Consider the following 25,183-nt stretch of genomic DNA (forward strand, 5'->3'; position numbering starts at 1 on the left):
ACAACAACAACATCAACAACACCGAGGCCTTATAATAATGATAATAATAAATACAATTTAAGTTTGGCCAAGGTCACTTTCGATTCAGATTTAAATTTCATGTTTGACTGAGAAATCGATTTTGTCAGTATCAATTTTGGTTTCAACTTTGATTATGATTTCAGTTTTCGCTATGGTTTCCGTTTCTGCTCGGGTTTCGCTAATGACTTATTTTCTCCCTTATATTTCTGATTTACCTATTTTGTTTCAATATCAGTCACTTCCACTACAAACTGCTAGCTAGAGCCTGATCAAAAATTAGACGGTTGTTGTTGTTGAAGCGATAAGGATACTCCCCGAAGCCCTTGGGGAGTGTTATCGATGTTGATGGTCCTTTGCCGGATGCAGATCCGGTACTTTCCAGTATCAAGCACCACTAAGGCACCAGCCCGACCATCTCGGGAACGATTTAGTATGACCACATTAAACCTTCCAGGCCATACCGCCCCCCTAGATCCATGAGGAACTTGGAGTCTCCAGAGTCGCGCTGTTAAAGTAACATGATTCGCCACGGGTAGGTGAGGTTGACAATTGGGTTGGATAAGCTATATTTTGCGCTGGCAACACCTTGAAAGGGTTGCGCTACACAACCCCTCAATTTAGTATTTTAGTCGCCTCTTACGACAGCCCCCTAACCCGCTGGGGAAAACGGTCATAAACCTTTGCACAACACAGTCCATATATACACATATACATATATATATACATTTTTTTCGATCCAAGAGTTGTTATATACAAGAACACGAGGTTGGCGATGAGCCGCTGTGGCTCGGCTACTGGCGTTTTTCAGGTATTCCATAATGACTGTCAGAGAAAAAAAGAAAGCCGAACATTCATTTGCAGAAATAACTGAATACAGGAGCTTAGTCAAATACTGCGATATTACATTATACATTTTATGTTGTTGATGTAACTGCAAAATTTATCCCCAAAGACTTAGGGGAGTGTGCTGACTTATGCTTTTTAGGTGCATAAAATGCTCACTGTAAATACTTACAAATGTACGTCATTTTAAATTCAAATAAAGTCTACTAACCTTTTCAATGTATTGCAATTTAACCTCTTTTGCCATACTCATCCACTCTTTAGCGCCACGTTTAATTGTTTCCACAGCGGAGAGTCCTGTATTACGTTGACGAAAATCGCTCACAAAATTCAAATATGGATTACGATGTATTGTTCCACTGGGATGTTGGAATTTGCCAATTTTCGTCTTGTGGATTGCAGTTTTGGAAGCGCTTTTATTGGTTTTCGTGGTGGAGCGTGAAGTTAATGACGGTTTCATTATCTCCATTAATGACTATCGTTAAATTTTTTAATGGTTAAAAAAATTATTCTTTGCGTTGGGACGCACTAATTTAGATTTGGCTTAGTAATATTTAAATAATAACTATAGAGTTAATAGAAATTCCAGTGTTTTTGCAAATACAGCATTTTTGTAAAATGAATGAATTTTAATCTTTTCGACTTAAATTTGTAATGATTGGAAAAATTCTATAAACCCGACAGGTTTACGAAATTATTGAAACTATTTCCAAAAGCTTTTGTGGTAAATGAAATATGAAAGTATTCAGTGTTAAATATGTAAAGTGTAATAATAAGTTACATGAAACCAAGGCGAATTCAGTACCAGTTGATGTTATCCCAACTGCTGATTGCTTCTTCTAGATTATCTTCCATACAACGCGGGGTACTAAAATATGTCAGTTAATCGAAATCAATAAAAATTTTCTTTTGACTTGACATTCTTCTGCACGGCGAATTAGTCGAATTCGCTTTGCCACCACCTGGTATGGATTCGCCTTGCATGAAAATAAGCCTTGTACAAGTAGAGTTTGATGTAATGATCCAGAAATTCGCCACCACCAACAAGCGATAAGGCAAGGCAGACTCTCCCATCTAGTAGCGTGACTCTTAATCCCTTCATGATATGGATTAAAAAATCTGAGGAGGTAGTCAAATACATTAAAAGCCTCCACACACAGCAATAGACTGACTGAAAGGTCAAGAACGATGGATCAAAATAAAGATAGCAGTGCATCGAGGCGGGTTAGGGGGTTAGAATATACCCGCGGTAGGTATGCCTGTCGTAAGAGGCGACTAATATACCAAATAGACAGGTTGCCAGCGCAATATATAGCTTCTCCAAAAACCCAATTGTCAACCTCACCTATCTGTGGCGAATCCTGTTTCATTTACAGCCGAGGCTCTGGCGACCCCGAACTCCTCAAGGATGTAGGGGGTGGTAGGGCGGTATGGCCTAGAATATCGCATGTGGTCATAACAAATCGTTCCCGAGATGGTCGGGCTTGGTACCGGATCTGCATTAGGCATGGGACCATCATCTCGATAACACTCCCCAAGGCCTTCGGGCAGTGTCCTTATAGCTACAACAACAACATCAAAAACTCCGAGGCCTTATAATTATGATAATAATAAATACGATTTAAGTTTGGCCAAGGTCACTTTCGATTCAGATTTAAATTTCATGTTTGACTGAGAAATCGATTTTGTCAGTATCAATTTTGGTTTCAACTTTGATTATGATTTCAGTTTTCGCTATGGTTTCCGTTTCTGCTCGGGTTTCGCTAATGACTTATTTTCTCCTTTATATTTCTGATTTACCTATTGTGTTTCAATATCAGTCTTGGGTTTGACTCGAGTTCGGTCATTGTTTCAGTTCTCGTTTCTGACGGGGCTTGGCTTGGGTTTTGGTTCCACATCCGATCTGGGTTTGGTTATGGTTTCGCTCTGTTATGTGTTCGTGTTTCGATCCCGGTATCGGTCTAGGTTTCAGATTTGGTTCTGGTTTCAGTTATCCGTTTTAGCTTCTGCTTTCGTTTCTAGATTTAAATTCGGTTCCGAATTCGTTATGGCTCGGATCGGCCCAGTTTCGGTTACAGGCATGGTTCTGGCTTCAGTCTCAGTTTATTACCAATACTTTCTTCTACCTACATACTTTTCCTTTCCTTTCCAATACGGATTGCCCAATACCTTGAAAAATATGTATCCATATTTTAAGATAGCTAGTCCGCTTTTCAGTCACTTCCACTACAAACTGCTAGCTAGAGCCTGATCAAAAATTTGACGGTTGTTGTTGTTGAAGCGATAAGGATACTCCCCGAAGCCCTTGGGGAGTGTTATCGATGTTGATGGTCCTTTGCCGGATGCAGATCCGGTACTTTCCAGTATCAAGCACCACTAAGGCACCAGCCCGACCATCTCGGGAACGATTTAGTATGACCACATTAAACCTTCCAGGCCATACCGCCCCCCTAGATCCATGAGGAACTTGGAGTCTCCAGAGCCGCGCTGTTAAAGTAACATGATTCGCCACGGGTAGGTGAGGTTGACAATTGGGTTGGATAAGCTATATTTTGCGCTGGCAACACCTTGAAAGGGTTGCGCTATACAACCCCTCAATTTAGTATTTTAGTCGCCTCTTACGACAGGCCCCCTAACCCGCTGGGGAAAACGGTCATAAACCTTTGCACAACACAGTCCATATATACACATATACATATATATATACATTTTTTTCGATCCAAGAGTTGTTATATACAAGAACACGAGGTTGGCGATGAGCCGCTGTGGCTCGGCTACTGGCGTTTTTCAGGTATTCCATAATGACTGTCAGAGAAAAAAAAAAAGCCGAACATTCAGTTGCAGAAATAACTGAATACAGGAGCTTAGTCAAATACTGCGATATTACATTATACATTTTATGTTGTTGTTGTAACTGCAAAATTTGTCCCCAAAGACTTAGGGGAGTGTGCTGACTTACGCTTTTTAGGTGCATAAAATGCTTACTGTAAATACTTACAAATGTACGTCATTTTAAATTCAAATAAAGTCTACTAACCTTTTCAATGTATTGCAATTTATCCTCTTTTGCCATACTCATCCACTCTTTAGCGCCACGTTTAATTGTTTCCACAGCGGGGAGTCCTGTATTACGTTGACGAAAATCGCTCACAAAATTCAAATATGGATTACGATGTATTGTTCCACTGGGATGTTGGCATTTGCCAATTTTCGTCTTGTGGATTGCAGTTTTGGAAACGCCTTTATTGGTTTTCGTGGTGGAGCGTGAAGTTAATGACGGTTTCATTATCTCCATTAATGACTATCGTTAAATTTTTTAATGGTTAAAAAAATTATTCTTTGCGTTGGGACGCACTAATTTAGATTTGGCTTAGTAATATTTAAATAATAACTATAGAGTTAATAGAAATTCCAGTGTTTTTGCAAATACAGCTAATTTTTGTAAAATTAATGAATTTTAATCTTTTCGACTTGAATTTGTAATGATTGGAAAAATTCTATAAACTCGACAGGTTTACAAGTAGAGTTTGATGTAATGATCCAGAAATTCGCCACCACCAACAAGCGATAAGGCTCCCATAGTCTATAACAAAGGAACCGATAACATTTAACCAAGGTGAATTCATACGAGGTGGTGGCAAAGCGAAGTCAACCCAATTGCAAGGAGAAGCAATCAGCTGATGGGAAACTATCAAGAAGAAGCAATCAGCTGAAAGGATAACAATACCTGGTACTGAATTCGCATTTCTTTTAATCACGAAAATCGTCAAATTCGTCAAATTCAAAAAACTTTATTTTTGGTGCGATTTGTTAGAAAAGTCTAGGGACCGATGGAAGATGGAAAGAGAGGAAGAGAGAAAGTAATAGATGGGAGAATATAGAAAGAGGAGAGCAAGGAACGTAGAAAAACTTATATGACATGCATTGTAAATTTTCTTTTGACTTGACATTAGTCTGCACAACGAATTACATAGGTTGATTTCGCTTTGCCATAAGCTGGTATGGACTCGCCTTGGAGTGCGCAAAAAGCAGAAAGAGATAAAGTGAGCGAAAAGTATGTGAAAAAGTGGTAGAGAAAGTGGAAGAGAAGGGAGAGATAAAGTGATAGCGTATTCCTAAAGTTTAAAATGTTGAACCAAAGATTGTGTACGATGGCGAAGCTTTGTAGCTACAACAAGTAAGGAAGGTTAAGTTCGGGTGTAACCGAACATCACATACTCAGTTGAGAGCTATGGTGACAACATAAGGGAAAATAACCATGTAGGAAAATGAACCGAGGGAAACCCTGGAATGTGTTTATATGACAAGTGTATCAAATGAAAGGCATTAAAAAGTATTTTATGAGGGAGTGTGCCATAGTTCTATAGGTGGACGCCATTTAGGGATATAGCCACAAAGGTGGACCAGGGGTGACCCTAGAATTTGTATGTACAATATGGGCATCAAACGAATGGTGTTAATGAGTATTTTAGAAGGGAGTGGGCCTTAGTTCTATAAGTGGATGCCGTATCGCCATAAAGGTGGACCAGGGGTGACTCTAGAATGTGTTTTCACGATATGGGTATCAAATTAAAGGTATTAATGAGGGTTTTAAAAGGGAGTGGTGGTTGTTGTATAGGTGGTCGCCTTTTCGAGATATCGCCATAAAGGTGAACCAGGGGTGACTCTAGAATGCGTTTGTACGATATGGGTATCAAATGAAAGATGTTAATGAGTATTCTAAAAAGGAGTAATCATTAGTTCCATAGGTGGACGCCGTTTCGAGATATCGCCATAAAGGTGGACCAGGGGTGACCCTAGAATTTGTTTGTACAATATGGGTATCAAAGGAAAGGTTTTAATGAGTATTTTAAAATGGGGTAATCTTTAGTTCCATAGGTGGACACCGTTTCGAGATATCCCCATAAAGGTGGGCCAGGGGTGACTCTAGAATTCGTTTGTGCAATATGGGTATCAAACGAAAGGAGTTAATGAGTATTTTAAAACGGAGTGGGCCTTAGTTCTATAGGTGGACGCCTTTTCGAGGTATCGCAATAAAGGTGAACCAGGGGTGACTCTAGATGTTTAGGCCACCAGCCTAAATATTTCGGACCACCCTAACACGCACATTAGTTTTTATTATTATTACCGGTAACGGCTAACACCAGCCGAAAGCTAACTTTGAAGGGGAAAAACTCAACGAAAGTTAGCTATCGGCGGGTGCCGCGGACTTGTTCGCGGTCTTGGTCTGCCTTTTCTATTTTGGAACGTCAACGAGCCAGCAGCTATCTCACAGGTGAGTTATCATATTACGTATCTTTTCATAGGTTGTGCATATAATTACGCTATAATCGCACCTTGCTATTGTGATTCTTCTTAATAATTGCGATTTTTTAACATTAGAATTTGCACTTGGCAATTGTCTGGCAATCAGCCACCAATATTTCTATTTTTGAATTGTAATCTATCCAACAATTTGCGGTCGTCATATTACTAACATTTGCCGTGCACGAATGTGTAATTAACAATTTAAGAACTTTGAATTCGAATTAGTTTGTGAAGCAATTCCCTTTTTGATGATAAATAAAGCTGAGAATTTATATTGTTTATAACGTGAATACATTTGTTGTTACTCGCCCTAATTCTTTTCTTTGCTTTCTTTTTATTTGCGACACACACGCCCGACTTCCCCGGGTCCACACTGCCCCGCAAAACATTGGTCCTTACGCGCCGAGAAAATCAAAAATTTGAAGACAACACAGAATCAGCGCAGCAGAATAATTGAAAAATATTAGCAAATTTATAAAAGTGTTAATTTGGAAAAAGTAATCAGCGAAACAAAACCAACTAGCACAACATTTTGGCAACTCGCTATCACACAACACACATACTGCCATAAAATCATCACACACAGTCTATTGACGTCGAGATCACATCATCATACAGTCCACTAATATCATCGTCACGACATCACATACAATCTTATCATCATCATACTCATCAGTCAAAGTCCATCATCATCACAGTTTGTCATCACTCTACAGTCCATCACATCAACACATCGCTGCCCATCGATCAACTAAAAACACAAGGTACGTGGTTGCTTGGTTGCACAAAACATTTTTTTATTTGCGTGATTTACGCACGGAAAGTGCATTCCGTGTTAGACAAAAAAGGCAAAGCAAGTGAAATTGTTAGAATTCGTGGTTATAAACACACCAATCGCCTTTTGACGATCGGGTAATTCCCCCCACCAGTGGTAAGGGTTACTCGACACCGCTCAAGGCAGACAGTCAGTGAATTTTTTTTTAGTTTTTTTTCACACTCATCACTGCACTGTGTTGTACCCCCTCATCGTCACATACATTGACAAACTTCCTAGTCAGGAACCATAATTACACTTGGTTGATAGCCGTAGCTTGTCTATCACGGAATTCACTTTAGTAATCAGTTTGCGAGCTGAAATATTACCAAAAGCCAAAAAAGTATCACTACGTTGGGTGGCTAGTGGCTTGATCACACAATTTATACTGAGTTTTATATTATATAGCTGTATCTTTATCACTTTTTTTTCTTAATAAATACTTTAAATCGTAATTTTCCACAGTAAGTTGGATAAACAAATTTATTTTTTATATTGGGAAAGATCCCTGGTTGGCTACTCGGGAATACTTGGCGTTCACTTTCACTTTGTATACACATTTAATCCTCGTCAGGATTTCTATCTGTGTTTCACATTAAATCCTCATTGGGATTTTCTATCTGTGTTTCACATTAAATCCTCATTGGGATTTTTTTATCTGTGGTTCACATTTTACACTATATCCACATTGGGATTACCATTTGCGTTTTTAATTTTTTTAAACACGCTAAGTTTTCAAAATATTTCTATCTGTGTCCAACACACCTGTTAAGACACATTAAATATTTGCAGACGATTATCTTCTCTGCATTGCATATCACTGTAGACACATTAAATCCTTTCAGGACTTCTATCCGTGCTTAATATCACTTCGCACCGACTAGAACCTTTCAGGATTTCTATCTGTTCTGCATATCACTACATTTATATCACTTTATACACACTAAATCCTCGTCAGGATTTCTATCTGTGTTTATTTCCATATCACTGCATACACATTAAATCCTCGTCAGGATTTCTATCTGTGCTGCATATCACTACATTTATATCACTTTATACACACTAAATCCTCGTCAGGATTTCTATCTGTGTTTATTTCCATATCACTGCATACACATTAAATCCTCGTCAGGATTTCTATCTGTGCTGCATATCACTACATTTATATCATTTTATACACACTAAATCCTCGTCAGGATTTCTATTTGTGTTTATTTCCATATCACTGCATACACATTAAATCCTCGTCAGGATTTCTATCTGTGGCTTGCACAATCCTCGTGAGGATTTCTATAAGTGGTTCATATCACCGGCCACATTACATACACGGCATAATTTACATTTGATTAAATTTTTGCTTAGCACTATTCACATAAGATTGCTATCTGTGTTAACACATTCAATCAGAATTCGTGTGTTCCTAAAGCTTTTACTTATATAGCGCAATCACAGCAAAAACGAAAACACTCTTATAATTTTTTGTTGTGGTTGCATTTACACCAAACCCACTAAGTCGTTTACCTCCGAGCTCGACACCTTCAAAGAGACAAAATATTCAAATTAATAAAATCAATGGAGACTTATATTAGATTGGCTGATTCCATAGTGGAGTTTGAACAAGAGTTCAACTCCACCCCGGCCGAATCCCGGAACAAGCACACCCTTGCACTACTGCAAGAGGAGCTAAGGGCACTATGGAAGAAGACCAAGTCCACATATGAAAGTCTTCTCGGCAATTCTGAACTCTCCAAAGACGAGCTCAGCTCATTAAGAAAGAAAAATAAAAGTTGCTTTGCATGCTACCTGCAATGCATGTCTGCTGTGGCGGCTGAAGCCGAAGCTATCACCCCACAGCCGGCGAAAGATGAAGCAAATGAGGAAGACTCCTCGCGCCGTGGACATAAAATGCGGCTGCCGCCTTGTGACACCATGTATTTAAAGGCGACTACCTCTCCTGGCCAGCTTTTCGAGATATGTTCACGGCGATATACATCCACAATACCGATCTGAAAGATGTCGAGAAATTATACTATTTGAAGCAAAAAACGCAAGGGGAGGCAAAAGATATAGTGGGCAGGTGCTCATTAACAAACGAGGGTTTTGCAACCGCCTGGAAGAATCTAAGCGACAGGTACGAAAATAAACGTATCCTCGTCAACACACAATTAAAACTTTTATTTAATCTGACGGCAGTCGAGCAGGAGTGTGGAACATCAATTAAAAAATTGCACGTGAGATCAACAATTGCATTTCTGCGCTACAATGTCATAATATTGACATCACAAATTGGGACGCAATCATAACTTACTTATGCTCCACAAAACTACCTGAATCTACATTGCCTCTTTGGGAACAGACCGTAGAACGGAAGACAGATATCCCGAAATGGGAGGATATGGACAAATTCCTGTCCAATCGCTTCCAGACATTGGAGACGGTTTCCGATCTGAGGGGTAATAAAACAACAAAAACACCCAAAAGTCAGAGTTCGAATTCTAGGGAAAATTCTACGGAACTTGGGGTTTACCAAGCAAGCGTACCAAAGTCGGCATGTAAGATGTGCAACAGTACGGAGCACAAATTACGAAATTGCCAAAAATTCCGTAGGTTGTCCACGTCAGGCAAAATCGAATTTATCAAAAACAATAGTTATTGTCTGAATTGTCTGTCGGGTGGACACACCGTGACACGATGCACTAGCCAATTCAATTGCAGCACGTGCCACGCAAGGCACAACACCTTGCTCCATCTTCCGACAGCACAACCAAAGACAACTCCTCAAAGGTGGACTCAAAACGCCACCGACAATTCACCTTCAACCTCACAGCAGGCTGGGCAAGGATGGAGTCTGAAAAAAGACAAGATAATACTAATAACGTCTCTTCGTGTCATGCTAACACCACTAAAGGGGTGTTATTAGGAACAGCGCGGGTTCATATAATGTACAACGGGGTGAAATTTTCCGCCAGAGCGCTGATAGACTCTGGGTCCGAATGCTCTTTCATAACTGAAAGACTAAAGAAGCGAATAAACCTTCCGTCCAAACGTTTGCATGCGCAGGTGTCAGGAATAAATAATACACCATCTGCACAGGTAAAGAAATCATGCTCAATTAACTTAGGTTCGCTTACAGACCCCTTAGTAAGCATCCATACAGTGGCCCTAGTCCTGCCTCAATTAACAGGGGACCTTCCGACTTGCCAAGTGAGCGCAACGACTCGGCAAGCATTCCCTGATCTGATTCTGGCGGATAAGAGGTTCTTCATTAATGAACCAGTCGACCTCATACTTGGAGGCGATATTTATCCCCAGATCATACTAAACGGTATACGGAAGAACGTCCTAAATACGCTTCTCGTCCAAGAAACCGTCTTCGGTTGGATTTTAACCGGTCGTGCAGATGCACCTCACCCAACCAATACACGAGTATCCTTTTTCAATGAAATTAGCCTAGACAAGCAGCTAGCCGCTTTCTGGGAACTTGAAAACGTACCTACAAAAAAGGCACTGACCGAAGATAATGCCTATTGCGAGGCACTATATAAAAACACAACGGAAAGGAATTCAGATGGAAGATATACTGTCGCCCTTCCATTCAAACAAAGCTTCCCAAAAACCGTCTGTTTGGGCCCATCTCTCAAGAGCGTCTGCTCTCAGTTCTATCCGAACGAGACGCGCCTAGCCAAGACCCCGGCCCTACAGATGGAATACAATAGGGTACTGACAGAATATGTCACGTTAGGGCACATGACTAAGGTGCACACCGTAGTACCACCACAATCAACTGATTGCTATTTCTTACCGCATCATGCGGTGATCAAAGAAGAAAGCACAACGACTAAAGTAAGGGTCGTATTCAACGCGTCGTGCCCGACATCCAATGGCATAAGCCTGAACGATGTTCTACACACCGGCCCAGTACTGCAATCCGACTTAACAATACTGCTCCTCCGATGGAGATTCTACAAGTACGTCTTCAATAGCGACATTGAGAAGATGTACAGGCAAATTTGGGTAAAGGAAAATCAAACCCAATACCAAAGAATAGTTTTTCGACTCCAAGCAGAGGACCCTGTCAGCGTGTTTGAGCTCAACACGGTAACTTTTGGGGTAAACTGTGCCCCCTATCTAGCGATCAGAACCCTACATGAACTTGCTGATGACGTCGAGGCGTCTCTGCCAACCGCAGCGCATATCTTGCGAAACAGTATGTACGTCGATGACGTCCTTGCAGGGGGACATAGCATCGAAGCAGCAATCGCGGCCCGCGATGAAATCACAGCTGCATTAAAGTCAGCAGGATTCCCTCTGCGAAAGTGGACATCTAACTGCAGTAGGATACTACAGGGCATACCCAAACCTCACAGGCTTACGGAAGACTTTCTGGAATTCGAGGACGCGAGCATGGTAAAAACCCTAGGCATCCGTTGGAACGCGCATTCCGACTATTTCTATTTCACAGCGAAACCAATCGAAAACCAAGACATCTTAACAAAAAGGGCGATCCTATCGGCCATCGCCAAACTCTTCGACCCGTTAGGCTGGCTTGCTCCAGTTATCATCGTAGCTAAGATATTAATGCAGAACATTTGGCTGGAGGGGACGGATTGGGATGAACCGGTATCCACAATCACTTTAGATCGGTGGCAAACCTTTATGCAGGAGTACCCCGCCATTAACCGGATTCGTATACCTCGGTGGGTGCACTTCACCCCAACCAACGATATAGAAATTCACGGCTTCTGTGACGCGTCCGAAAAAGCCTACGGGGCTACGGTTTACGTGCGAGCTAAGATCAACGATAGGGCATACGTTAGTCTACTCATGGCGAAAACGAGGGTGGCACCAGTAAAAACAATTTCACTACCAAGATTGGAGTTATGCGGTGCCGTCTTGCTGGCTGAAACTTTGGAAAATGTGATGGAGAACCTGAACTTAGGCACATTTAACATGCACCTATGGACAGATATTGACAGATGGATATTCTTGATCGGTTTTCCGATCTATCAAGAGCGTTGCGGGTTATCTCCTACATTATACGATTCTCGAATAGAACACGTCCAAAAACTAAAATGTCCTTTAAGGCAGAGTCTCACCAGATCTCGCCCGACGAAATCAAGGCTACGACTAGCCGCCTCATAAGGATATCCCAAACCAACCACTATGCCGAAGAAATAAGCTCTCTGAGAACTAGGAAACCCATCGCGACCAAAAGCGAGATTCTCTCTTTAAACCCCTTTATCGACGAAGATAATGTCCTTCGGGTGGGGGGTCGCCTCAACGCATCCAGGGACGTTCCCGTCGACGAGCGTCACCCGATAATCCTCCCTTACGCCTGCCGACTCACCCGTCTCCTGGTCCAGTTTGTCCACACCATTTCCATACATGGCGGAAACCAACTAATGCTGCGGCTCCTACGCACGCAGTATTGGATACCTCGGGTCAAAAACATGATCCGATCCATCATACACAACTGCAAGGCCTGTACGCTATTTCGCAAACGTTCCCCGACGCAACTCATGGGAACCCTCCCTGCGGAACGCACTACCTTTAGCAGGGCATTTACCAACCCCGGGGTGGATTTCGCAGGACCGTTTGACATAAAGTCTTACAGCGGACGAGGATGCCGCATGTCTAAGGGTTACGTCTGTCTATTCGTCTGCTTTGCGACTAAGGCGATCCACTTAGAGGCGACTAGCGACCTCAGCACCGCCGCGTTTCTAGCAGCATTTAGTCGGTTTGTCTCCAGACGAGGATGCCCGAAAAACCTCTATTCCGACAACGGAACGAACTTTGTCGGTGCGTCGAGGGCTCTCCGCTCAGAGGTCAAGGCATTCCTCGTTGATTCGCGTAACCAAACCCTCTCTAAATATGCCCACCAAACCCTTACATGGCATTTCATACCAGCAGCTGCTCCTCATATGGGCGGACTGTGGGAAGCGGGAGTCAAGAGTTTCAAAACCCATTTCAAAAAGATCGCATTGGATCATAAATTTACTCTAGAGGAGTTTAGCACCCTCCTGTGTAGGATTGAATCCTGTCTCAACTCCCGACCCCTAAGCCCATCTTCCAATGACCCGTCCAACCTGGAGCCACTCACCCCCGGGCACTTCCTCGTCGGGGGCCACCTACTAGCGCCACCAGAGATTGACGTCAGCGAGAATCGCGCTTCACTCGTCAATCGATGGGAAAAACTTAAGGCGCTGCATCAAACCTTCTGCAAGCGGTGGAAAACGGAGTACCTCACCGAACTGCAGAAGCGCGTTAAGTGGAAGCATCCACAATCGAATCTCAAACAGGGGGACTTAGTCGTCATTAAAGAGGACAATCTGCCCCCCAACGAATGGAGACTAGGTCGGATAGCCAACCTCCATTATGGCCCCGATAACCGAGTTCGAGTCGTCGAACTTGATACGGCAAGAGGACAAACCACCCGACCAATCACGAAATTGGTCCTACTACCACCCTCCAGTGAGGGTGAGGGAGACTTGTAACTCCCAACCGTTATAACCAACAACCCGTATAACCCAGCTCTCGTTCACCCTGAACGAGGCCTACAACCCGCTTACCCCAGCTCTCGTTCATCCCGAACGAAGACAACAACCCACTTAAACCCGCTCTCGTTCACCCCGAACTAGGCCAACAGAACCCTACCGCAGATCCGCTATCTGTTGAGAGCTATGGTGACAACATAAGGGAAAATAACCATGTAGGAAAATGAACCGAGGGAAACCCTGGAATGTGTTTATATGACAAGTGTATCAAATGAAAGGCATTAAAAAGTATTTTATGAGGGAGTGTGCCATAGTTCTATAGGTGGACGCCATTTAGGGATATAGCCACAAAGGTGGACCAGGGCTGACCCTAGAATTTGTATGTACAATATGGGCATCAAACGAATGGTGTTAATGAGTATTTTAGAAGGGAGTGGGCCTTAGTTCTATAAGTGGATGCCGTATCGCCATAAAGGTGGACCAGGGGTGACTCTAGAATGTGTTTTCACGATATGGGTATCAAATTAAAGGTATTAATGAGGGTTTTAAAAGGGAGTGGTGGTTGTTGTATAGGTGGTCGCCTTTTCGAGATATCGCCATAAAGGTGAACCAGGGGTGACTCTAGAATGCGTTTGTACGATATGGGTATCAAATGAAAGATGTTAATGAGTATTCTAAAAAGGAGTAATCATTAGTTCCATAGGTTGACGCCGTTTCGAGATATCGCCATAAAGGTGGACCAGGGGTGACCCTATAATTTGTTTGTACAATATGGGTATCAAAGGAAAGGTTTTAATGAGTATTTTAAAATGGAGTAATCCTTAGTTCCATAGGTGGACACCGTTTCGAGATATCGCCATAAAGGTGGGCCAGGGGTGACTCTAGAATTCGTTTGTGCAATATGGGTATCAAACGAAAGGAGTTAATGAGTATTTTAAAACGGAGTGGGCCTTAGTTCTATAGGTGGACGCCTTTTCGAGGTATCGCAATAAAGGTGAACCAGGGGTGACTCTAGCTGTTTAGGCCACCAGCCTAAATATTTCGGACCACCCTAACACGCACATTAGTTTTTATTATTATTACCGGTAACGGCTAACACCAGCCGAAAGCTAACTTTGAAGGGGAAAAACTCAACGAAAGTTAGCTATCGGCGGGTGCCGCGGACTTGTTCGCGGTCTTGGTCTGCCTTTTCTATTTTGGAACGTCAACGAGCCAGCAGCTATCTCACAGGTGAGTTATCATATTACGTATCTTTTCATAGGTTGTGCATATAATTACGCTATAATCGCACCTTGCTATTGTGATTCTTCTTAATAATTGCGATTTTTTAACATTAGAATTTGCACTTGGCAATTGTCTGGCAATCAGCCACCAATATTTCTATTTTTGAATTGTAATCTATCCAACAATTTGCGGTCGTCATATTACTAACATTTGCCGTGCACGAATGTGTAATTAACAATTTAAGAACTTTGAATTCGAATTAGTTTGTGAAGCAATTCCCTTTTTGATGATAAATAAAGCTGAGAATTTATATTGTTTATAACGTGAATACATTTGTTGTTACTCGCCCTAATTCTTTTCTTTGCTTTCTTTTTATTTGCGACACACACGCCCGACTTCCCCGGGTCCACACTGCCCCGCAAAACATTGGTCCTTACGCGCCGAGAAAATCAAAAATTTGAAGACAACACAGAATCAGCGCAGCAGAATAATTGAAAAATATTAGCAAATTTATAAAAGTGTTAATTTGGAAAAAGTAATCAGCGAAACAAAACCAACTAGCACAACATTTTGGCAACTCGCTATCACACAACACACATACTGCCATAAAATCATCACACACAGTCTATTGACGTCGAGATCACATCATCATACAGTCCATTATCACTCATACAGTCCACTAATATCATCGTCACGACATCACATACAATCTTATCATCATCATACTCATCAGTCAAAGTCCATCATCATCACAGTTTGTCATCACTCTACAGTCCATCACATCAACACATCGCTGCCCATCGATCAACTAAAAACACAAGGTACGTGGTTGCTTGGTTGCACAAAACATTTTTTATTTGCGTGATTTACGCACGGAAAGTGCATTCCGTGTTAGACAAAAAAGGCAAAGCAAGTGAAATTGTTAGAATTCGTGGTTATAAACACACCAATCGCCTTTTGACGATCGGGTAATTCCCCCCACCAGTGGTAAGGGTTACTCGACACCGCTCAAGGCAGACAGTCAGTGAATTTTTTTTTAGTTTTTTTTCACACTCATCACTGCACTGTGTTGTACCCCCTCATCGTCACATACATAGACAAACTTCCTAGTCAGGAACCATAATTACACTTGGTTGATAGCCGTAGCTTGTCTATCACGGAATTCACTTTAGTAATCAGTTTGCGAGCTGAAATATTACCAAAAGCCAAAAAAGTATCACTACGTTGGGTGGCTAGTGGCTTGATCACACAATTTATACTGAGTTTTATATTATATAGCTGTATCTTTATCACTTTTTTTTCTTAATAAATACTTTAAATCGTAATTTTCCACAGTAAGTTGGATAAACAAATTTATTTTTTATATTGGGAAAGATCCCTGGTTGGCTACTCGGGAATACTTGGCGTTCACTTTCACTTTGTATACACATTTAATCCTCGTCAGGATTTCTATCTGTGTTTCACATTAAATCCTCATTGGGATTTTCTATCTGTGTTTCACATTAAATCCTCATTGGGATTTTTTTATCTGTGGTTCACATTTTACACTATATCCACATTGGGATTACCATCTGCGTTTTTAATTTTTTTTAAACACGCTAAGTTTTCAAAATATTTCTATCTGTGTCCAACACACCTGTTAAGACACATTAAATATTTGCAGACGATTCTCTTCTCTGCATTGCATATCACTGTAGACACATTAAATCCTTTCAGGACTTCTATCCGTGCTTAATATCACTTCGCACCGACTAGAACCTTTCAGGATTTCTATCTGTGCTGCATATCACTACATTTATATCACTTTATACACACTAAATCCTCGTCAGGATTTCTATCTGTGTTTATTTCCATATCACTGCATACACATTAATTCCTCGTCAGGATTTCTATCTGTGCTGCATATCACTACATTTATATCACTTTATACACACTAAATCCTCGTCAGGATTTCTATCTGTGTTTATTTCCATATCACTGCATACACATTAAATCCTCGTCAGGATTTCTATCTGTGCTGCATATCACTGCATTTATATCAGTTTATACACACTAAATCCTCGTCAGGATTTCTATTTGTGTTTATTTCCATATCACTGCATACACATTAAATCCTCGTCAGTATTTCTATCTGTGGCTTGCACAATCCTCGTGAGGATTTCTATAAGTGGTTCATATCACCGGCCACATTACATACACGGCATAATTTACATTTGATTAAATTTTTGCTTAGCACTATTCACATAAGATTGCTATCTGTGTTAACACATTCAATCAGAATTCGTGTGTTCCTAAAGCTTTTACTTATATAGCGCAATCACAGCAAAAACGAAAACACTCTTATAATTTTTTGTTGTGGTTGCATTTACACCAAACCCACTAAGTCGTTTACCTCCGAGCTCGACACCTTCAAAGAGACAAAATATTCAAATTAATAAAATCAATGGAGACTTATATTAGATTGGCTGATTCCATAGTGGAGTTTGAACAAGAGTTCAACTCCACCCCGGCCGAATCCCGGAACAAGCACACCCTTGCACTACTGCAAGAGGAGCTAAGGGCACTATGGAAGAAGACCAAGTCCACATATGAAAGTCTTCTCGGCAATTCTGAACTCTCCAAAGACGAGCTCAGCTCATTAAGAAAGAAAAATAAAAGTTGCTTTGCATGCTACCTGCAATGCATGTCTGCTGTGGCGGCTGAAGCCGAAGCTATCACCCCACAGCCGGCGAAAGATGAAGCAAATGAGGAAGACTCCTCGCGCCGTGGACATAAAATGCGGCTGCCGCCTTGTGACACCATGTATTTAAAGGCGACTACCTCTCCTGGCCAGCTTTTCGAGATATGTTCACGGCGATATACATCCACAATACCGATCTGAAAGATGTCGAGAAATTATACTATTTGAAGCAAAAAACGCAAGGGGAGGCAAAAGAAATAGTGGGCAGGTGCTCATTAACAAACGAGGGTTTTGCAACCGCCTGGAAGAATCTAAGCGACAGGTACGAAAATAAACGTATCCTCGTCAACACACAATTAAAACTTTTATTTAATCTGACGGCAGTCGAGCAGGAGTGTGGAACATCAATTAAAAAATTGCAACGTGAGATCAACAATTGCATTTCTGCGCTACAATGTCATAATATTGACATCACAAATTGGGACGCAATCATAACTTACTTATGCTCCACAAAACTCCCTGAATCTACATTGCCTCTTTGGGAACAGACCGTAGAACGGAAGACAGATATCCCGAAATGGGAGGATATGGACAAATTCCTGTCCAATCGCTTCCAGACATTGGAGACGGTTTCCGATCTGAGGGGTAATAAAACAACAAAAACACCCAAAAGTCAGAGTTCGAATTCTAGGGAAAATTCTACGGAACTTGGGGTTTACCAAGCAAGCGTACCAAAGTCGGCATGTAAGATGTGCAACAGTACGGAGCACAAATTACGAAATTGCCAAAAATTCCGTAGGTTGTCCACGTCAGGCAAAATCGAATTTATCAAAAACAATAGTTATTGTCTGAATTGTCTGTCGGGTGGACACACCGTGACACGATGCACTAGGCAATTCAATTGCAGCACGTGCCACGCAAGGCACAACACCTTGCTCCATCTTCCGACAGCACAACCAAAGACAACTCCTCAAAGGTGGACTCAAAACGCCACCGACAATTCACCTTCAACCTCACAGCAGGCTGGGCAAGGATGGAGTCTGAAAAAAGACAAGATAATACTAAAAACGTCTCTTCGTGTCATGCTAACACCACTAAAGGGGTGTTATTAGGAACAGCGCGGGTTCATATAATGTACAACGGGGTGAAATTTTCCGCCAGAGCGCTGATAGACTCTGGGTCCGAATGCTCTTTCATAACTGAAAGACTAAAGAAGCGAATAAACCTTCCGTCCAAACGTTTGCATGTGCAGGTGTCAGGAATAAATAATACACCATCTGCACAGGTAAAGGAATCATGCTCAATTAACTTAGGTTCGCTTACAGACCCCTTAGTAAGCATCCATACAGTGGCCCTAGTCCTGCCTCAATTAACAGGGGACCTTCCGACTTGCCAAGTGAGCGCAACGACTCGGCAAGCATTCCCTGATCTGATTCTGGCGGATAAGAGGTTCTTCATTAATGAACCAGTCGACCTCATACTTGGAGGCGATATTTATCCCCAGATCATACTAAACGGTATACGGAAGAACGTCCTAAATACGCTTCTCGTCCAAGAAACCGTCTTCGGTTGGATTTTAACCGGTCGTGCAGATGCACCTCACCCAACCAATACACGAGTATCCTTTTTCAATGAAATTAGCCTAGACAAGCAGCTAGCCGCTTTCTGGGAACTTGAAAACGTACCTACAAAAAAGGCACTGACCGAAGATAATGCCTATTGCGAGGCACTATATAAAAACACAACGGAAAGGAATTCAGATGGAAGATATACTGTCGCCCTTCCATTCAAACAAAGCTTCCCAAAAACCGTCTGTTTGGGCCCATCTCTCAAGAGCGTCTGCTCTCAGTTCTATCGGAACGAGACGCGCCTAGCCAAGACCCCGGCCCTACAGATGGAATACAATAGGGTACTGACAGAATATGTCACGTTAGGGCACATGACTAAGATGCACACCGTAGTACCACCACAATCAACTGATTGCTATTTCTTACCGCATCATGCGGTGATCAAAGAAGAAAGCACAACGACTAAAGTAAGGGTCGTATTCAACGCGTCGTGCCCGACATCCAATGGCATAAGCCTGAACGATGTTCTACACACCGGCCCAGTACTGCAATCCGACTTAACAATACTGCTCCTCCGATGGAGATTCTACAAGTACGTCTTCAATAGCGACATTGAGAAGATGTACAGGCAAATTTGGGTAAAGGAAAATCAAACCCAATACCAAAGAATAGTTTTTCGACTCCAAGCAGAGGACCCTGTCAGCGTGTTTGAGCTCAACACGGTAACTTTTGGGGTAAACTGTGCCCCCTATCTAGCGATCAGAACCCTACATGAACTTGCTGATGACGTCGAGGCGTCTCTGCCAACCGCAGCGCATATCTTGCGAAACAGTATGTACGTCGATGACGTCCTTGCAGGGGGGCATAGCATCGAAGCAGCAATCGCGGCCCGCGATGAAATCACAGCTGCATTAAAGTCAGCAGGATTCCCTCTGCGAAAGTGGACATCTAACTGCAGTAGGATACTACAGGGCATACCCAAACCTCACAGGCTTACGGAAGACTTTCTGGAATTCGAGGACGCGAGCATGGTAAAAACCCTAGGCATCCGTTGGAACGCGCATTCCGACTATTTCTATTTCACAGCGAAACCAATCGAAAACCAAGACATCTTAACAAAAAGGGCGATCCTATCGGCCATCGCCAAACTCTTCGACCCGTTAGGCTGGCTTGCTCCAATTATCATCGTAGCTAAGATATTAATGCAGAACATTTGGCTGGAGGGGACGGATTGGGATGAACCGGTATCCACAATCACTTTAGATCGGTGGCAAACCTTTATGCAGGAGTACCCCGCCATTAACCGGATTCGTATACCTCGGTGGGTGCACTTCACCCCAACCAACGATATAGAAATTCACGGCTTCTGTGACGCGTCCGAAAAAGCCTACGGGGCTACGGTTTACGTGCGAGCTAAGATCAACGATAGGGCATACGTTAGTCTACTCATGGCGAAAACGAGGGTGGCACCAGTAAAAACAATTTCACTACCAAGATTGGAGTTATGCGGTGCCGTCTTGCTGGCTGAAACTTTGGAAAATGTGATGGAGAACCTGAACTTAGGCACATTTAACATGCACCTATGGACAGATATTGACAGATGGATATTCTTGATCGGTTTTCCGATCTATCAAGAGCGTTGCGGGTTATCTCCTACATTATACGATTCTCGAATAGAACACGTCCAAAAACTAAAATGTCCTTTAAGGCAGAGTCTCACCAGATCTCGCCCGACGAAATCAAGGCTACGACTAGCCGCCTCATAAGGATATCCCAAACCAACCACTATGCCGAAGAAATAAGCTCTCTGAGAACTAGGAAACCCATCGCGACCAAAAGCGAGATTCTCCCTTTAAACCCCTTTATCGACGAAGATAATGTCCTTCGGGTGGGGGGTCGCCTCAACGCATCCAGGGACGTTCCCGTCGACGAGCGTCACCCGATAATCCTCCCTTACGCCTGCCGACTCACCCGTCTCCTGGTCCAGTTTGTCCACACCATTTCCATACATGGCGGAAACCAACTAATGCTGCGGCTCCTACGCACGCAGTATTGGATACCTCGGGTCAAAAACATGATCCGATCCATCATACACAACTGCAAGGCCTGTACGCTATTTCGCAAACGTTCCCCGACGCAACTCATGGGAACCCTCCCTGCGGAACGCACTACCTTTAGCAGGGCATTTACCAACACCGGGGTGGATTTCGCAGGACCGTTTGACATAAAGTCTTACAGCGGACGAGGATGCCGCATGTCTAAGGGTTACGTCTGTCTATTCGTCTGCTTTGCGACTAAGGCGATCCACTTAGAGGCGACTAGCGACCTCAGCACCGCCGCGTTTCTAGCAGCATTTAGTCGGTTTGTCTCCAGACGAGGATGCCCGAAAAACCTCTATTCCGACAACGGAACGAACTTTGTCGGTGCGTCGAGGGCTCTCCGCTCAGAGGTCAAGGCATTCCTCGTTAATGCGCGCAACCAAACCCTCTCTAAATATGCCCACCAAACCATTACATGGCATTTCATACCAGCAGCTGCTCCTCATATGGGCGGACTGTGGGAAGCGGGAGTCAAGAGTTTCAAAACCCATTTCAAAAAGATCGCATTGGATCATAAATTTACTCTAGAGGAGTTTAGCACCCTCCTGTGTAGGATTGAATCCTGTCTCAACTCCCGACCCCTAAGCCCATCTTCCAATGACCCGTCCAACCTGGAGCCACTCACCCCCGGGCACTTCCTCGTCGGGGGCCACCTACTAGCGCCACCCGAGATTGACGTCAGCGAGAATCGCGCTTCACTCGTCAATCGATGGGAAAAACTTAAGGCGCTGCATCAAACCTTCTGCAAGCGGTGGAAAACGGAGTACCTCACCGAACTGCAGAAGCGCGTTAAGTGGAAGCATCCACAATCGAATCTCAAACAGGGGGACTTAGTCGTCATTAAAGAGGACAATCTGCCCCCCAACGAATGGAGACTAGGTCGGATAGCCAACCTCCATTATGGCCCCGATAACCGAGTTCGAGTCGTCGAACTTGATACGGCAAGAGGACAAACCACCCGACCAATCACGAAATTGGTCCTACTACCACCCTCCAGTGAGGGTGAGGGAGACTTGTAACTCCCAACCGTTATAACCAACAACCCGTATAACCCAGCTCTCGTTCACCCTGAACGAGGCCTACAACCCGCTTACCCCAGCTCTCGTTCATCCCGAACGAAGACAACAACCCACTTAAACCCGCTCTCGTTCACCCCGAACTAGGCCAACAGAACCCTACCGCAGATCCGCTATCTGCCACAGAATACCAGTGAATCAATAATCATGATTTTGTCTTAAAACATCTACATATCTTTTCTCCTAGGGAGAAGAAAAATTGGGGAATAGGAATTTCGAATTTTCGAAGTCAGCTGTTTTGTCAATTGAAATCTCATTGCGCATTTCTTATTTTGTTTAAAAAAAAAAAAAATTTTGTAAGGTCTAATGATTGTTGCTAATTTGTTTGAAATTAAGAAATAAGGTGTAAACCACGCACATTATTGCATTTCATGTGAAATGAGTAATGAATTGGTGCCACAGCAACATCAACTGAGGAGCATAAGAAGGAGACGGCGGGATAACACAAATCCGCCGGAGAGGCCTGCTCTCATTCTGCAAGGCACATTTCTGGCGGCCATGTCGAGTTGAGTTCGCCCTTCGCCATATACAAAAATTTAATTAAGCCTTCTTAAAATCCTTGCGCAATTTCTAAATGGCTATATCAAGTATACAAAGAGCTCTTCCGTTGCTTATGATACTTTTCGACTTAAAATAAAGAATATTGTGGTTGTTGATGCGGTTGTATTAACAGTGAGAACATTGTGGTACAATGCAAATACATATTTTAGCACACATTTGTACAATTAAGTGTTCTTTCTTAAAAGAACCAATTTCCTTTAACTATTTTGATGCATTCCCTTTAACTAGTGGAAAAACTCCTATGATGGCAAGGAAATATCCCTCTCCCTCACAGTCATAATACCTACTCTTCTCCCATAACTGGTTTCCTCCTTTTCGAACATTGTTCAGAATAGGAGGAAAGGGAGACGTGAAAGAAAACTCACAAGGAATTTCTATTTAGAATACGAGGAAGGGGAGAAGGGAATTGGGCTGCTAATATTTTATTACCTTAACGTAATATAGTTTACCATCATACCTTTAAATCCGTTTGGCGTATCAATCTCCGTCATGTGGTGCACAGGTTCTGCACGTTCCTGTGGTTTGGCTGTAGTAGCATTTGAGGTAGTTGTTTTGTCAACGTTGTTCCACCTGTTAAATTAACTGCTTTTGAAATTAAGGTGATTTTAGCTATCATTACTACCTACTTACCTCAGCACTAGTCCTTGAGTAAAGTAATTCCGACCACATCGGGGTGCTTGTATTCTGATAGCACTGGTAGATACTCATAAGTCGTCCTCCGAGCGCAGTAGATTCGACTCCAATTTCGAAGCGCGGCCACCAAGTCTAGACCCCATTTGGCTACCAGATCGTGATTGGTATTGCCGGAATCTTCTGCCGATTTATTAATGAAACATGACTTAATAATCAAGGCATTGAGCGTATATGCAGTATTACGACGTTTTCGTCATTTAATACGCTTATCACCATTTCGTTTTGAGGATTTTTGCGCTGCATTGACAAGTGACGAACAAAGTGCACCAATTGCAGACGTACATTTTATGTTAGTGAAGGCATTTTTACGTGAAGAAAATCTTCAGAGAACTCACTTTGTTCCTTCAGGGAACTCACCTTTGGACCACTCGATCCAAAAGATACGGTGAATATAAGTTTCCTATCTAATTAATGGCATCACATGGCCGGAGGTATTACGTAGCTATGTAGAGAGCGATATAATTTTTAGTCGCGAAGTATATAATATTTTATGTGCTGCTGGCGATTATCCATTTACGTGTGTTAACGATCGTACTATAGTTTTACAATCTTTAACCAATCAATTTTACAAGCAATGCTATACGAGACGTAATGTTACAAGAGGGTCCAATTCATTACGATGATCATCGTCGTAGATGTCTAGATTAGGCGATCTATTATGCGGCGCAACATGCCCTGCTGTTTACCATCTCGAATGTGTCGATCCACCATTGCATGATATACCAACTGACGATTGGCAGTGTAATTCATGTAAATCGCATAAAGTTAGTGGTGTTGTGGATTGTGTATTGCCACAAGAGGAACAAGGCGTACCCATAAGGAATGATACTTGTCTCGGATCGACATGGACGTAAACTTTGGTTCATAGCACGTAGAACATTCGTTGAAGGCCAACCTGCATATGATGACAAAATTTGGGATTATAGTACAGAATCAAAACGAGAACTACTATTGGGCATACTCGATAAGGATGACTTAGAAGCTGCACTCTATAATCAAATTACTGAGCGGAAAGATGAGATTGTACGACAGATGACATTAACAGAATCCATAACAGAAGAGCATAACAAATATCAAAGACTGTCATATATGGACGAAGAAAAGAAGCAAACGTGGGCATTAAGGCGTGGCACGAATGATGAAGATGTTGATATAAGTGCAAATGCCATCAGCGGCGGCGGTGGAGACAACAAAATGACACGCCTAAAAACAAGTCGGAACACAAAGGAATTTTCACATCTTAAATTGGTTATAGAACATGGTTTTGAAAATTACATAAATCAATATCCATCAAATCCAATTGCGTTGAATAAGCCACAACGCAACGAACAGCGCGATAAACGTCGACATTTATCACACAAATTTTCAGTGACTACCGCATCAGAATTTAAGTGGATTGGTACAACAATGGGTAGTTTGGATAGCATTATACAAACAGTGCGTCAAACGTTATTAATTTTGAAGATAGCATACCAACAGCGTTTATGATACCAAACTGGCGTTTCATGAAATAGAACCTGCGCAAAACTGTATCAGAAGCACGTCGTCCAACAGAATATTGTTTGCTTGGTATTGGTTATATATCAGCGAAGAGGCATGTCGAATCAGGGTTATTAGTGTTGGCGATAGGAGCTGATAGTTTTGTAGCAGCAGCATCTGCACCTTCAATTATTCCCTGCAACTGTTCCTCTATTGCACGCACCCGTTCAGCGAATGTAAATGCAAAATAATCGGCGCCCCCCAATTGTACATTCTCTTTATTACGTTGCTGTAGTTTAACATATAGCCCGGTTTTGACGTTCT

General features: G+C 42.4%; 1 pseudogene; it reads left to right on the top strand.

Annotated features, from left to right (window-relative positions):
• LOC137235853 (nucleosome-remodeling factor subunit NURF301-like) overlaps nt 1-24,894 on the top strand; it is a 135,007-nt pseudogene extending 110,113 nt beyond the window's left edge.
• Nucleotides 24,895-25,183: the final 289 nt, after the last annotated feature.

This window comes from Eurosta solidaginis, unplaced genomic scaffold, assembly GCF_040869045.1.
Source record: "Eurosta solidaginis isolate ZX-2024a unplaced genomic scaffold, ASM4086904v1 ctg00001135.1, whole genome shotgun sequence".
Taxonomy (NCBI): Eukaryota; Metazoa; Arthropoda; class Insecta; order Diptera; family Tephritidae; genus Eurosta; species Eurosta solidaginis.